This window comes from Hemicordylus capensis, chromosome 2 (assembly GCF_027244095.1).
Source record: "Hemicordylus capensis ecotype Gifberg chromosome 2, rHemCap1.1.pri, whole genome shotgun sequence".
NCBI classification, from domain to species: Eukaryota; Metazoa; Chordata; class Lepidosauria; order Squamata; family Cordylidae; genus Hemicordylus; species Hemicordylus capensis.
This window is the reverse complement of record NC_069658.1, coordinates 233,773,937-233,787,320: the sequence shown is the minus strand read 5'-3', so window position 1 is coordinate 233,787,320 and position 13,384 is coordinate 233,773,937. Positions and strand designations below refer to the sequence as shown.

Here is a 13,384-nt window from a genome sequence, read left to right as displayed (position 1 = left end):
TTATATTTATATCCTGCTCTTCCTCCAAGGAGCCCAGAGCCCAGTACATGGTTATGTTTATCCTCACAACAACCCTGTGAGGTAGGTTAGGCTGAGAGATGCTTGACTGGCCCAGAGTCACCCAGTGAGTTTCTTGGCTGAGTGGGGATTTGAACTCAGGTCTCCCTGGTCCTAGTCCAACACTCTAACCACTACACCACACTGGGCACAGACTAAGGAAAGATAAACAGAACTTTCTCGCCACTTCCAATCAGTCTTCTAATTTTTTGAAAAATGAGTTTTGTTCTGGGTGGCAGTATCAAGACAGTGTGTGCGCACCTGCATTCAGAGTGGGATCTTCCTGATTCAACTTGAGCGGGATTGAAAACTAACTGAGCTGACATCAAAAAATGTGTGAGTGCACGCACATGTGCACACCTTAGAGGGAATGCTTTCAACTCTGTCGTCTGTTCTTTATCTCTCTGCTTCCCCCATCCTGCGCCTTGTCTATGTAACTGTCACTTCCTTGCTCCCCCTCTCCTTTTGGTTTTGTCCACATCATGGTTATCACTGTTTATGTTTCTCATATGATTGCCTGCATAATGTTGTATTCTTGGCACTGCAATGATTGCCAATATTCCCATTTTGCATTGTGCTTCTGTTTTGCCCCAATATATTTCATTTCTTGTTTCAGAAGCCTAGACTCTGAGTCCATTGCTCCTCTGAAGTCAGTATCTGCCTGCATCTGGACTATGCTCCTTTGTTATTGCACCCTATGGAATTTGCTTTCAGAGCTAAGCCTAATTTCCCCAATTTGAGCAAAAGCATAATTACGGATAGTTGAGCAAAAGGGGTAACACTGGAAATAACAACAGTAGGATACTACACCACGTTGCCTACGTTAATAACATGTCTCTCCCTCGTGGGAGGGAGAGAAAGGGAAATACATGTTGTCAGGCAGTGAGTGCTGCCTGAAATGACAACGGGAGAGCTCACCCGGGCTTTCCAGAGCCTGAGCCACACCCCCGTGCATGTGATGTCATATGCAAAGGAGGTGTGGCCTAGGCATGGGATAGCTTGAGTGAGCTCTCCCCTTGTCATTTCAGGCAGCGCTTGCTGCCTGACAGCATGTATTTCTCTTTCTCTCCAGCGATGGTGAGGAAGGGAAATAAAGGCTGTCAGGCAGCAAACACTGCATAAAAAGGACAGGGGAGAACTCTCTTGGGGCTCTCCAGAGCCCAGGCGTGGGCAGGGGGTGTTCACTCGGGGCTCTTCCAGAGCCTGAGCCATGCCCTCCTGCGGGCTTTGGTGGCCTTTTTCATTGGCGACCCGGGTTCTTGGAACCTGTTCGCACAATGGCGGCTCCGCCCCTGGTTTCCGCCTCATAAAGCTGCAGAAAATGTGCACCAGTATTCCAAGTGAGGTCTGACCAGCACACAATAGAGTGCAATGCTTAGGATCTGGATGCTGTGCCTCTATTCATGCAACCCGGAGAGCTGGTCTTGTGGTAGCAAGCAAGACTTGTCCCCATAGCTAAGCAGGGTCCGCCCTGGTTGCATCTGAATGGAAGACTAGAAGTGTGAGCACTGCAAGATATTCCCCTCAGGGGATGGAGCCGCTCTGGGAAGAGCAGAAGGTTCCAAGTTCCCTCCCTGGCTTCTCCAAGAGAGGGCTGAGAGAGATTCCTGCCTGCAACCTTGGAGAAGCCGCTGCCAGTCTGTGAAGACAATACTGAGCTAGATAGACCAATGGTCTGACTCAGTATATGGCAGTTTCCTATGTTCCTAAGATTGCATTAGTGTTTCTAGCAGCTGCATCATACTGCTGGCTCTTGTTCAACTTTGTCCATTAAGATGCCTAGGCACCGTTGATTTTTCTTACCAAAATGCAGGACTGTACCTTTGTCTCTGTCGAACTTCATCTTGTTTGTTTTGGCCCAATATTCAAGTCTCTCCAAAGAAGATTGAACCTTAATTCTGTCTTCTTGGGTGTTAGCTATCCCCACCCCAGTTTCTTGTGATGTAGTTGCTAATTCAGAAGTGCAAGTGCTCTCTGTGACAGCCCCCATGGCCATGTCTACCCCAACAGTCAAAGAAGCACTCCACCCCTTCATGTCCCCCCTCCACTACACCCCCTGTTTATTATTTATCAGATTTGTAGACCACTGCAAACTTCCATTTCTGGGTGGTTTACAACAACATAAAACAAATTAAGGCAAAACTAAAAACCTTAAAAACAATTTAAAGCCACAGTCAGGTTAAAAAGCTTGGGTGAAAAAATTAGTCTAAGGACTTATTTAGAGTTGTCAGAGATGGGGAGCCTCTCATTTCAGCAGGGAGTGCATTTCAGAGTCTCAGGTCAGCAACAGAGAAGGCACCTCTCTGTGTAGCCACCAGACAAGCTCGTTGCAACTGCAGACAAACCTCTCTAGATGATCTCAGTGGGCGGCAGGGATCATGACAATGAAGATGTTCTCTTAAACACCCAAGACCTAAGCTGTTTAGGGCTTTATAACCAGCATCTTGTATTTTGCCTGGAAACTTATTGGTAACCAATGTAGTTATCTTAGTACAGGAGTAATACGGTATTACCGAGATGACCCAGAGACCAACATGGCTGCTGCATTCTGTGCCAACTGTACATTTCCAGACTATGTACAAAGGCAGCCTCACACAGAGTGCTTTGCAGTGGTCAAGTCTGGAGGTTACCAGCATATGTTCCACTGCTCTAAGGTCATTTATCTCAAGAAATGGACGCAGCTGGTGTATGAGCTGAAGCTGATAAAAAGCACCTCTGGCCACTGCCTCAGTCTGGTACACCAGGGAGAGGTTTGGATCCAGAAGCACCCCCAAACTATCTTTTCCTTCCAGGGAAGGGTGACCTCATCCAGAACAGGCACATCAAAATTGTCTTCTGACCCCCCACAATAGGTATCTCCAGCTTATTTGGATTCAGTCTCAGTTTGTTATCCTTCATCCAGCCCATACTGCCTCCAGGCAGGCATTTAGGGAGGTTATGCCTTCTCCTGATGATGTTAAAATGGAGAAAATTTTATTTATTTATTTATTGTTGAATTTCTATACCGCCTTTCATTAAAAAGAACCCCAAGGCAGTTTACAAAAGTTAAAAACATACAATAAAAATGACAATTAAAATATTAAGCTAAAAGTATAAAACAAATCTAATTTAAAAACTATAAAATACAAGCATAAAAACACACAGACACAAGAATAAAAACACATAGAAGCAGCATAGAAACGGTCATGTAAAAGCCTGGGTAAAAAGCCATGATTTAAGAAGCTTTCTAAAAACTGCGATGGAGTCTAACCCAAATAGATTTGGGTTATCATTATGCTGATGATACCCTGCACCAAATCTGATGATCTTTCCCAGTGGTTTCATGTAGATGTTAAAACGCATTGGAGACAGTATGAAGCCCTGAGGGACACCATATAGTTGTTCACATTTTTAAGAGCAACAGTCTCCAAGGGACACCATCTGGAGTCTGCCTGAAACACTGGAGCAGAACCACTGCAAAGCAGTGCCTCCCACTCCCAACCCCCTCAGACTCTCCAGAAGGATATTATGTTTGATAGTATTGAAAGCTGCTGAGAGATCCAAAAGGACCGACAGAGTCAAACTCCCTCTGTCAATTCCTAATTTGAGATCATCCATCAGGCCGACCAAGGCAGTCACCACCCCACAGCCCACCCGAAAGCCAGTTCAAAATGGGTCTAGATAATCCGTTTCCTCCAAGACTGTCTGGAGCTGGGAGGCCACTATCTTCTCAATCACCTTGCCCAGCCATGGAAGGTTGGAGACAGGCCTATAGTTCCTTAACTGTGAGGGATCCAATGCATGCTTCTTCAGAAGAGGTCTAATTATTGCCTCAAGAGAGGGAGGCATCCTGCCCTCCCTCAGAGAAGCATTTATAATACCTACCAGGCCTACTACAATAACCCCTCTGCTAAATAGTATAAGCCATGTTAGACAAGGGTCAAAAGAACAGCTGGTAGGCCACACCATTCTAAGCAGTTTGTCCACATCTTCAGGAGTCACAAACTGAAACTGATCCAGCCTCTGTATCAGACGCTGCAGTAATTGCTGGGTCTGAGTCTAAGTCGGCCCGAATATGAGAGATTAATTGTCATTTGCAGCTTTAATAAGCATCCCTTTTTGATCTCCATTTATGAGAATTTTGAACAAACCAGGGTGCACTGTGGCACTTCACTTAATATCTCCTTTCAGGATGTTTTGGAGCCAATAATTGAGTATTCCTTGGATACAGCATTCAACCACCTGTGAGCCCGCCCAAGAGGTAGTCTAGCCTGCCTATTACCAATTTGTCAACATGGAAATTATGGGAGATTTTGTCAACTGCTTTGCTGAACTCATGATACACTATGTCTACAGCATTTCCTTGATCTCCTGAACTAGTAACTCGGTCAAACATGCAGATGAGATTTGTCTGGCATGATTTGTTCTTGACAAAGCCTTGCTGTCTCATACTAATCCCCAGATCTCTCCCCCGCACCCAAGTGTGGTCATGGACAGACTGTGAAATATAATTTGTACATACTGCTTTCCAACAGTACCAAAAATACAACCTTTTAAAAGTAATTTACATAGCAGACAAATGAAAAATGATTCCCTGTCCCAAAGGCACTCAGAATCCAAAACATAAACATAGGAGAGCCACCAGCTACAACCACTGGACAGCTGCTGTGTTAGGATGAGTAGGAACAGTTGTTCTCTCCCTGCTAAATATGAGAGCCACCACTTCATAGGGGGCCCTACAGATTATTCCCACTTCTGGTGCCCTGCAAAATTTAGAGAAAGTCCTGAATACACACACACATATATTTCATGACATTTCTATTCCGCCCTTACTCCTGAGCTCAGGGCATTGCAAATAATTTTTCCTCCACTCCTTTGTCTTCACAACAGTCCTGTAAAGTAGGCTAGGCTGAGACAGGGTCACTGGCCTGAAGTCACCCAGTGAGCTTCATGGCCGAGCAGGGAAGGATTTGAACCCAGTTTCCCCTAATCCTAGCCCAACACTGTGACTGCTTTACCACACTGCTTCCAGAGGTGCACCTAGGTAATTTTGGAGCCTGGACCTAAAGGCCTTTGGAGGCCCCCCTCCGCTGCAAAATAAGCATCATCATGCTTCGCTGGGTGACCACACCACCCAGAACAGACTAAAGAGGATTTGGGGAGGGGCAGGGGGGCTGTGGAGGCCCTGGACTTCGGTCCCAAGTCCAGGGGTATAGAGCACCTCTGACTGCTTCTCTAGTGTTCAGTTGCATGGGGGTATTGGTCGCAGGAGGAAAAGGAGATTCAAATCCCCTCTGTAGTTGTGGCATTGTCGGAGGACTACAATTTCTGCCAATTTGAGTTTAATCTTGGTGCTCAGTGGTCAAAAATCTGCTTTGCAGCATGCAGAAGGTCCCAGATTCAATCCCTGCCACTGCCAGGTAAGGCTGCGAAAGACCAATTGGAAATCCTGAAGACTCACTGCCAGTTTAGACTATGCTGAGCTAGATGGACCAAGGGTGTGACTCGGGTCAAGGCAGCTTCCTATGTTCCTTTCAATATCTTGTCAACTGAGGCTGCAATCCTATACTCACTTACTCTGGAATACATCCTATTGACCATAATGGGGCTCACTTACAAGTAAACATGTATAGGATTGGACTGTATCATAAACACTGAGAATTTTAAATATATATGTATATATTCTTTGGGGTGGTGTGTGTGTGTGTGTGTGTGTGTGTGAGAGAGAGAGAGAGAGAGAGAGAGAGATTCACAACTCAGTTTAATTATCTAAAGGGGGAGCTGTAGGTCTGAGTCAAGTCCTTTGGCTCTGGGCCCCAGGTCTTTTAAGCAGCTAGCTGGTTTTTACAGCTTAAAATAACTAGCTGAAGCCACTTCCTTCTGTCTCAGAAACCTAGATCCCAAATTTCAGGGGCATGGGCTTGTTGTGGTTACTTGGTGGTGGTGGAAAGTGGCTCTGCATTTCCTCAGGAACATCTTTTCCTCTCTAAAAATGTCACCCGCTCTAGAACTAAGCCTTGACTTATAAATCAATTTCTGTGCAGATGTTGCATTGGGAAACTTGAACATGCATCAGAGGGAAACCAGATCACACCCACTGGCCTCACCCCATTATGTGTGTTGGGCAGAATTTATTTTCTTCCCTTATTTTTTTTAAAAATCATTTATTATGCAAAAATAAATACAATTAAAACATACAAAATGAAATATTCCTTACATACTAATTCACAAATCATCAAATTCATGCGCCCCTGTGAATTTTGGTTGGAGTGATCATGTGCCGCATAAAAACAGGGCAGATCTTGGCTTTGTGTGGTGCCAAACCAATGTTTAACAACTGTACATCAGATCTAAGATTCACAATTGTGGTTCAGTTTCAGCTTGGCACCACAACAAGCCGAGGCAGGGAGCCTTCTGTTGTAGATGGAGTCCCAGTGCATCGACCTTTTGCACCAACTATCCTAATGACCACTACGGGCACTGGGAATAGAGGTAGTTAGGGAGGATCCCTTTACCTGTCCCTGCTTTACCTCTGCCCTATGACCCTTGCCTTGACTCCTCAGGTATTTCCTGTAGTGAGTCAGTCCTACTTCCTTTCTCCTTGGAGAGCAGATGGGAGCATCTCTCTCTCTCCCCTCCTGTTCATTATGTAGCTCATATTTAGGATAGGTCTTTCCTATCTCAAATGTACTTAACCTAATAAATCCTGTTTACTTTATACTGCACTACAATCTCCATGCTTGTTCTTGACTAACTGCAACAATAAAGCTCTGCATTACTTCGTAACTGGGCAGCTAGCTTCCTCTTGGAGCTTTGCTAAACAGTTACAAACTCCAACTCCTTCAGGGCAGGGAGCCTTCAGAGTTGTTGCCTGAAGACTTGATGATCAAGGCAGATTGCGGGGAGAGAGACGGAGGTGATTTCCGCTTTTTTCTCAAAAGTACTGTTCACTGCCATAAATATGTCGGTGGGGGTTGCGCAGCCTTTTCCCAATGGCCAGCCATCATGCAACTCCATTCGTGCGATTTCGAGTGTTTGCACAAGAGTGTTCTTGTGCAACTGCACTCTCATTTCGTTAAAAGGCACACAGAATGTTGCACAGTATATTTTCTCAGCCAATTACTCTAGCAAGAAAATAGGAGTAGGGAGGGAGCGCTCTGAGGGGAAACGTTTGGCCAGGGCCAGCCTGCTTGCTAGGTGAACTAGGCAGCCGCCTAGGGCACCAAGTGGAGAGGGGTGCTGATGGCCTGGGTCACGTGTGCCAACTGCCAGCGCATCCCCTACCCCTGCAGGTGGGTGTCTGAGTCAGCCAGCCAGGGCAGGTGATGGAGATGACCCGCCCAACAGACGGCGCACACCCACATGGATGAAGAGGGCAGGGGAGCACCAAAGTCAGGCTACGGCTTGGGCGTCCCCTTGTGCCACCCCTGAATTCGGCCCAGAGATGGCCCCCATGATGTGCACTTGCAATATCTCCATTAGAAACTGTGCTGTTGCTGCTGACCAGGCAACAGCAGTGCTGCTGTAGAGAACTAGCGTTACCACTACCAGACTTACCACGTCTATTCTCATTTTCGCAAATGGGGAAAACTGCGGTAACTTTGATTGCACCACCATTGGTGCTTCTGCTTCCATTGGTGCTTCTGCTTTCAGGTCTGCAGCAGCGGTGTTGAACGTTTCACCGAAGATGTTAGAGCGGTGCATCTTGTCAGCTGGAATTCTTCGACCAGTCTGAACATACTGTTCAAAGCCTTTATGTTACTGTCTCCGGTCGAAGTGCCCATAAATCATTCTAGAATTGAAATAAAACAATGTATTCTCTTTTCTTGAACATTTATTTTTATTCTGACGTCTTTGCATTTTAAATTTTATTGGCTTTTACAATAGCTTTACATTCAAATTACGTTCATTTATTAAATTAAGTAAATATTGACTTCCCGCTTACCTATCTGTGCGGTTCACGTTAACTATACATATAAACCATTGCTATATTAATTCAAAACATAGATACTCCACATTACTACTCGGTTTTACCCAACCCAACCTGCTGTTATTACTATATTTCAAACCCTGCTGAAAAGTCAATATTAGAAAAATATTTCTTTAAGTAAAGTAAAAATGGTTCCCAATCTTCTTTGAAACATTCCAAATTTTTGTCCCTTATAAGTGCTGTAAGCTTTGCCAACTCAGCATATTCCAAAATTTTTATCAACCAGTCTTCTTTTGAGGGCATTTTAGTGTCTTTCCATTTCTGCGCATATACTATCCTTCCGCCGTGGTTGCATACATAAAGAATGTTAAATTTCTTCTGGAAAACTCTCCTTGAGTTATTCTCAGCAAGAAGGATTCTGGCCTCTTAGGAAATGTCATTTATTTTCAGTTATCTTCAACTCATTATATATCATATCCCAAAAAGCATTTGCCTTCCTGCATGACCACCACATATGGAAAAAAGTTCCTTCACATTGTCCACATTTCCAACATTTGTTCAAAACATTCTTATACATTAATGCTAATTTTCTTGGTGTCAGATACCACCTATACATCATTTTTTAATAATTTTCTTTTAAAGTATAACATGCAGTAAACTTTAAATCAGTTTTCCATAATTTTGCCCAAGCAGCCATATCTACACTATGACCCACATCTCGAGCCCATTTTATCATAGTCGTTTTAACCACTTCATCTCTTGTCTTCTCCAAAAGCAGCAACTTATACATCTTAGAGACTAATCTTTCGTCATTTTCACACAACTCCTTCTCGAATCTCGATCCACACATCCAACTTTAAGATCGTTTTTTAATAAACTTCATTTAGCTGATGATACTGAAACCAATTACTAACCAAATTTTTACTTCATTTAAATTTTTTAATTTACAGCCCTTCTCTTGAAAATACAGCCCTTCTCTTGAAAACATAACACGTGCCAAAGCGTCAATCAGGGATACCCATAATGGTGTTTTACACTCCAATCATTTTTTATATTTTGCCCACACTCCCATCAGACTCCTTCTTAGTGATTAAGAAAGTTTTTATGCACTTTGCTTTTATCATACCACAAATAAGAGTGCCAGCCAAACCTTCTATCGATCCTTCCAAATCAAGTATTCTGGGATTTCTTAATTTTATCCATTCCTTTAACCATGTCAAACAAACAGCATCAAAATACAACCTTAAATCCGGCAGGGTAAGACCACCTCTTTCTTTAGCATCTATTAAGTTTTTAAATTTAATTCTTGGTCTTTTCCCTTGCCATACAAATTTAGTTATGTCCTTTTGCCATTGCTTGAAACAGGTTAGCGTATTGATTATAGGGATACTCTTAATTTACAGCTAGCAGATTCTTACAAGGACTTCACGGCAGCGGCTTGACTTCTGTCCACTCCTTAAAACAACAACAGATAGAATTCCAGCAATTTCTCACTGACCACACTTCAGGGTGAGCTTCTTGATCTTTAACCGTTAATTATAACCCAAACCGAAAGAAATCGGATGCCAGGCGGGCTTCTGTCCGTAGATTTCCGAAGGAAGATTCAGCTGGCTTTAACCCAACCCCCACTGCTCAACTTAAATCAAAGCTGCGTCTTCCAACACAGCATTTGAGATAAGGAGCAGGCTCTGGGGGATGCAGGTGGGCAATCTGCATCCAGACCCTTTAATCCAGGGTGGTTGGGGGGGGGGGGTTATGAAGACTCAAAAAACCCCAAAATAACAACTCCTCTGTCTCTCCTGTCGGGAAGCGTGTACCCTCGTCAGCACTCCAAGTCTATTCTGACTTCTAACACATTACAGGAAGTGCAGGTTGCCATTTCATCCTTCCCCACATCTGAAAAGATATGTGGCTAAAGAAGATTTTGCAGGCTTGTTTATCTCTTAAAACACACACACACACACACACACACACACAAAACAACCCTGCCAGTTTAAGGCCAGAATAGAGGTTATATCGTTTTGAATCAAGCTCCCCCAAGTCAGGAAGTTGGAACCTAAGGCCGATCGTTTAACAGATGTGTCACATTCCATGTGATGAGTAATGATGTAGTCCAATGTCACCAATTGCTTACAACTTGTTTTCCACGCACCCATACTTTTTAAGAACATAAGAACAGCCCTGCTGGATCAGGCCCAAGGCCCATCCAGTCCAGCATCCTGTTTCACACAGTGGGTCATCAGATGCCGCTGGAAGCCACGGGCAGGAGTTGCGGGCATGCCCTCTCTCCTGCTGTTACTCCCCTGCAATTGGTACTCAGAGGCATCCTAGTAGTCGTTGATAGACCTCTTTCCCATGAAGTTATCTAAACCCTTCTTAAAGCCATCCAGGTTTTTGGCTGTCACCACATCTTGTGGCAGAGAATTCCACAAGTTGATGATGTGTTGTGTGAAAAAGTACTTCCGTTTGATGGTCCTAGATTTCCTGGCAATCAATCTCATGGGATGACCCCTGGTTCTAGTGTTATGGGAGAGGGAGAAGAATTTCTCTCTGTCCACTTTTTCCACACATTCATATTGAATGAGGCCCACATCAAGATGGGGTGGATGGAATGCCTGGCACCAGTGAAATGCCCCATGTTGTCCTGGTCCTATACTGCCTTATGAAGCAGGATCTGCTCTTACCCACTGGCATAGACTCAGTTGGTAGGGAAAAAAGTAGTGCTTCTCCCCAATCTTTGAACTGCTCTCCCTGAGGAGGCTTGCAATTTCCCTCCCTGACTAGTTTTAAGAAGAAAAAAAATCCTCTTTTTCCCTGGAGGGATCTCAAACTCCATTTTAATCATTTCCCCCGTTTGGATTAGTTTTAGCCTCTGTTTATCCTTCAGTATTTATTATATTTGCATTTTTATTGTATTTGATATATTAATTCTCATAGACGTGCCTCTGTGGGGATGCGTCCCGGCAACCCAGCGGATTGGCTGGGCAGTGAACGCGCCGGATTGGCTGGGCAAGGGAAGTGGAGGAAAGGAAAAGAAGGAAAGCGGTAGTCATGTGCACGGACCAGTTCGGAGGCCATTCTAAAGGCCTCCAGACCGGTCCGGGCACGGGGTGGTTTTGGTTCGGGTGGGGGGGTTCCAATAAAAACAGGGGGGGCTCTACTCACCCCTTCCAGTAAAAAAACGTATTTCTTGTACTAATTGGGCGGCAGGGTGCCGCCCGCTTCAATCTCCTGCCGCGGGCTCCTCGTATCCATCGGGGCGGCAGGATCGCTCCAGTCCCTGCCGCCCCCTTCAAGTTAAGTCCCCCTCGGCTGGCGGCCGCCCCCTGAAGTTCCCCAGAGGTCCCCCGCCACCCCCTTCTTTCCAAAACTACCCCCATTACCAGAGGACGGCAGGAGAACTCCCTGCCGTCCCCTTCCCCCTTGCCGGCTGGGCTGCAAATGGCTTCTAGGAAGCCTTTCGCGCGCGTGCGCGAAAGGCTTCCTAGAAGCCATTTGCAGCCCAGCCGGCAAGGCGAGCGGACGGCAGGGAGTTCTCCCGCCGCCCGCTCGCGCTTACTTTAGCGAGCGGGCGGCGGGAGAACTCCCTGCCGTCCGCTCGCCTTGCCGGCTGGGCTGCAAATGGCTTCTAGGAAGCCTTTCGCGCACGCGCGCGAAAGGCTTCCTAGAAGCCATTTGCAGCCCAGCCGGCAAGGGGGAAGGGGACGGCAGGGAGTTCTCCTGCCGTCCTCTGGTAATGGGGGTAGTTTTGGAAAGAAGGGGGTGGCGGGGGACCTCTGGGGAACTTCAGGGGGCGGCCGCCAGCCGAGGGGGACTTAACTTGAAGGGGGCGGCAGGGACTGGAGCGATCCTGCCGCCCCGATGGATACGAGGAGCCCGCGGCAGGAGATTGAAGCGGGCGGCACCCTGCCGCCCAATTAGTACAAGAAATACGTTTTTTTACTGGAAGGGGTGAGTAGAGCCCCCCCTGTTTTTATTGGAACCCCCCACCCCAGTGCCGGACCGGTTCCGTGCACACCCCTAGAAAGCGGGCAAGCGGAGAGGAGAACTGAACTGAACGGACTGGGGTGGGGGGAGGGGGAAGGTAAATCACCAGCTTACCATCCGAGAATTAACGGCACCAGTTTATGTTACCTGGGAGGCCCAGTTACCACAAACCAAAACAAACAATTTGGCAAGGCAACTTGCAGACTCTATTAACCATTTCTTGACCAGTGCAAAGACACTTTCCCATTTCATGAGAACAAAGTGATTACAAAGCAGCTTTCAGAAAAGGCATTTTCCCCTCATTCCACAGGGGGAGGAGGGAGGGCAGGAGAGAGTGGGGCAGGAGGGAGGCGCCCGGGGGAGAGACAGAGCGAGCGAGCGAGGCGCGCGGGGGAGAGACAGAGCGAGTTGCCTTATTTACATGTTGCCTTATTTACATGTTTTTGTACACTGCCCGGAGTCTTTGGAGTGGGCGGTATATTAAAACTTTCAAATAACTAACTAACTAAATAAATAAATAAATAAATAACTTTACTATAATATCAGCTCAAAAATACAAGTCAAGCTTGTTAATCTTTTAATTAACAAATTATGGCACTACATGAAAATTATAACTGCACCTTCCTTGCTTTCATTGATGCAAATTGGCCTATGATGTGATCAGAGTCAGTGTGGGAGGAATAATCACGTTTGTAGGAAGGTTGGCGACCCCATAGGATGGGCCTGGAATTTCCAGGAAAGGCCACCAATTTCCAGCAAGTGATATGGCTACGACTATGACTATTTATCTACTGCTCTTCAACCAAAGTCCTCAAAGCGGTTTACATTAAAAAATAAATACATAAATAAGATGGTCCCCTGTCCTCAAAGGGCTCACGATCTGAAAAGAGAGACACCAGCAAAGAGCCACTGGAGGGATGCTTTGCTGGGGCCAGATAGGGCCAGTTGCTCTCCCCCTGCTAAATACAAGAGAAACACCATTTTAAAAGGTGTCTCTGTGCTCAGTTAGCAGAGGTGTTTTTAAGAACAGTCCTGTAGAATCCAATAGCTTTGATAGTCCAGTAAAATAGATAGACAGATCGATAGATAATGTTGTGGGAGATAACAGGGGTGGGGGGGACATCTCTGGCAACTTTTAAAAAGGCACTGAAGACACATTTATTCACCCAGGCTTTTAATTAGACGTATAGTTTTAAATAATTTTAATACTGGGTTTTAAATATTTTTAATCTTTTAAATGATTTTAATTGTTAATTGGATTAATGTTTTAGATGATTTTAATTGTAAACTGTCTAGAGACGCAAGTTCTGGGCAGTATAGAAATATTTTAAATGAATGAATGAATGCTGGGCAAAAAAACCTGTCCCCAAAAATAGCTGTTCAGCTATAGAGTTGGCAACCCTATGAAAAGCAATCCTGGAGATTTTAATG

General features: G+C 45.4%; 1 protein-coding gene across 4 annotated transcripts in view; it reads left to right on the top strand.

Moving 5' to 3' along the window:
• LOC128343362 (major histocompatibility complex class I-related gene protein-like) overlaps nucleotides 1-13,384 on the top strand; it is a 50,521-nt gene that overhangs the window by 1,151 nt on the left and 35,986 nt on the right. For 3 of the 4 annotated variants that reach the window (XM_053292307.1, XM_053292308.1, XM_053292304.1), the window contains exon 1: nucleotides 11,787-11,917. The exons of the other annotated variant lie outside the window; for it this stretch is intronic. The gene's annotated coding sequence lies outside the window, so the exon portion shown is untranslated. Of the gene's footprint in view, nucleotides 1-11,786; nucleotides 11,918-13,384 lie in introns of those variants that run through there. 4 annotated transcript variants of the gene reach the window in all.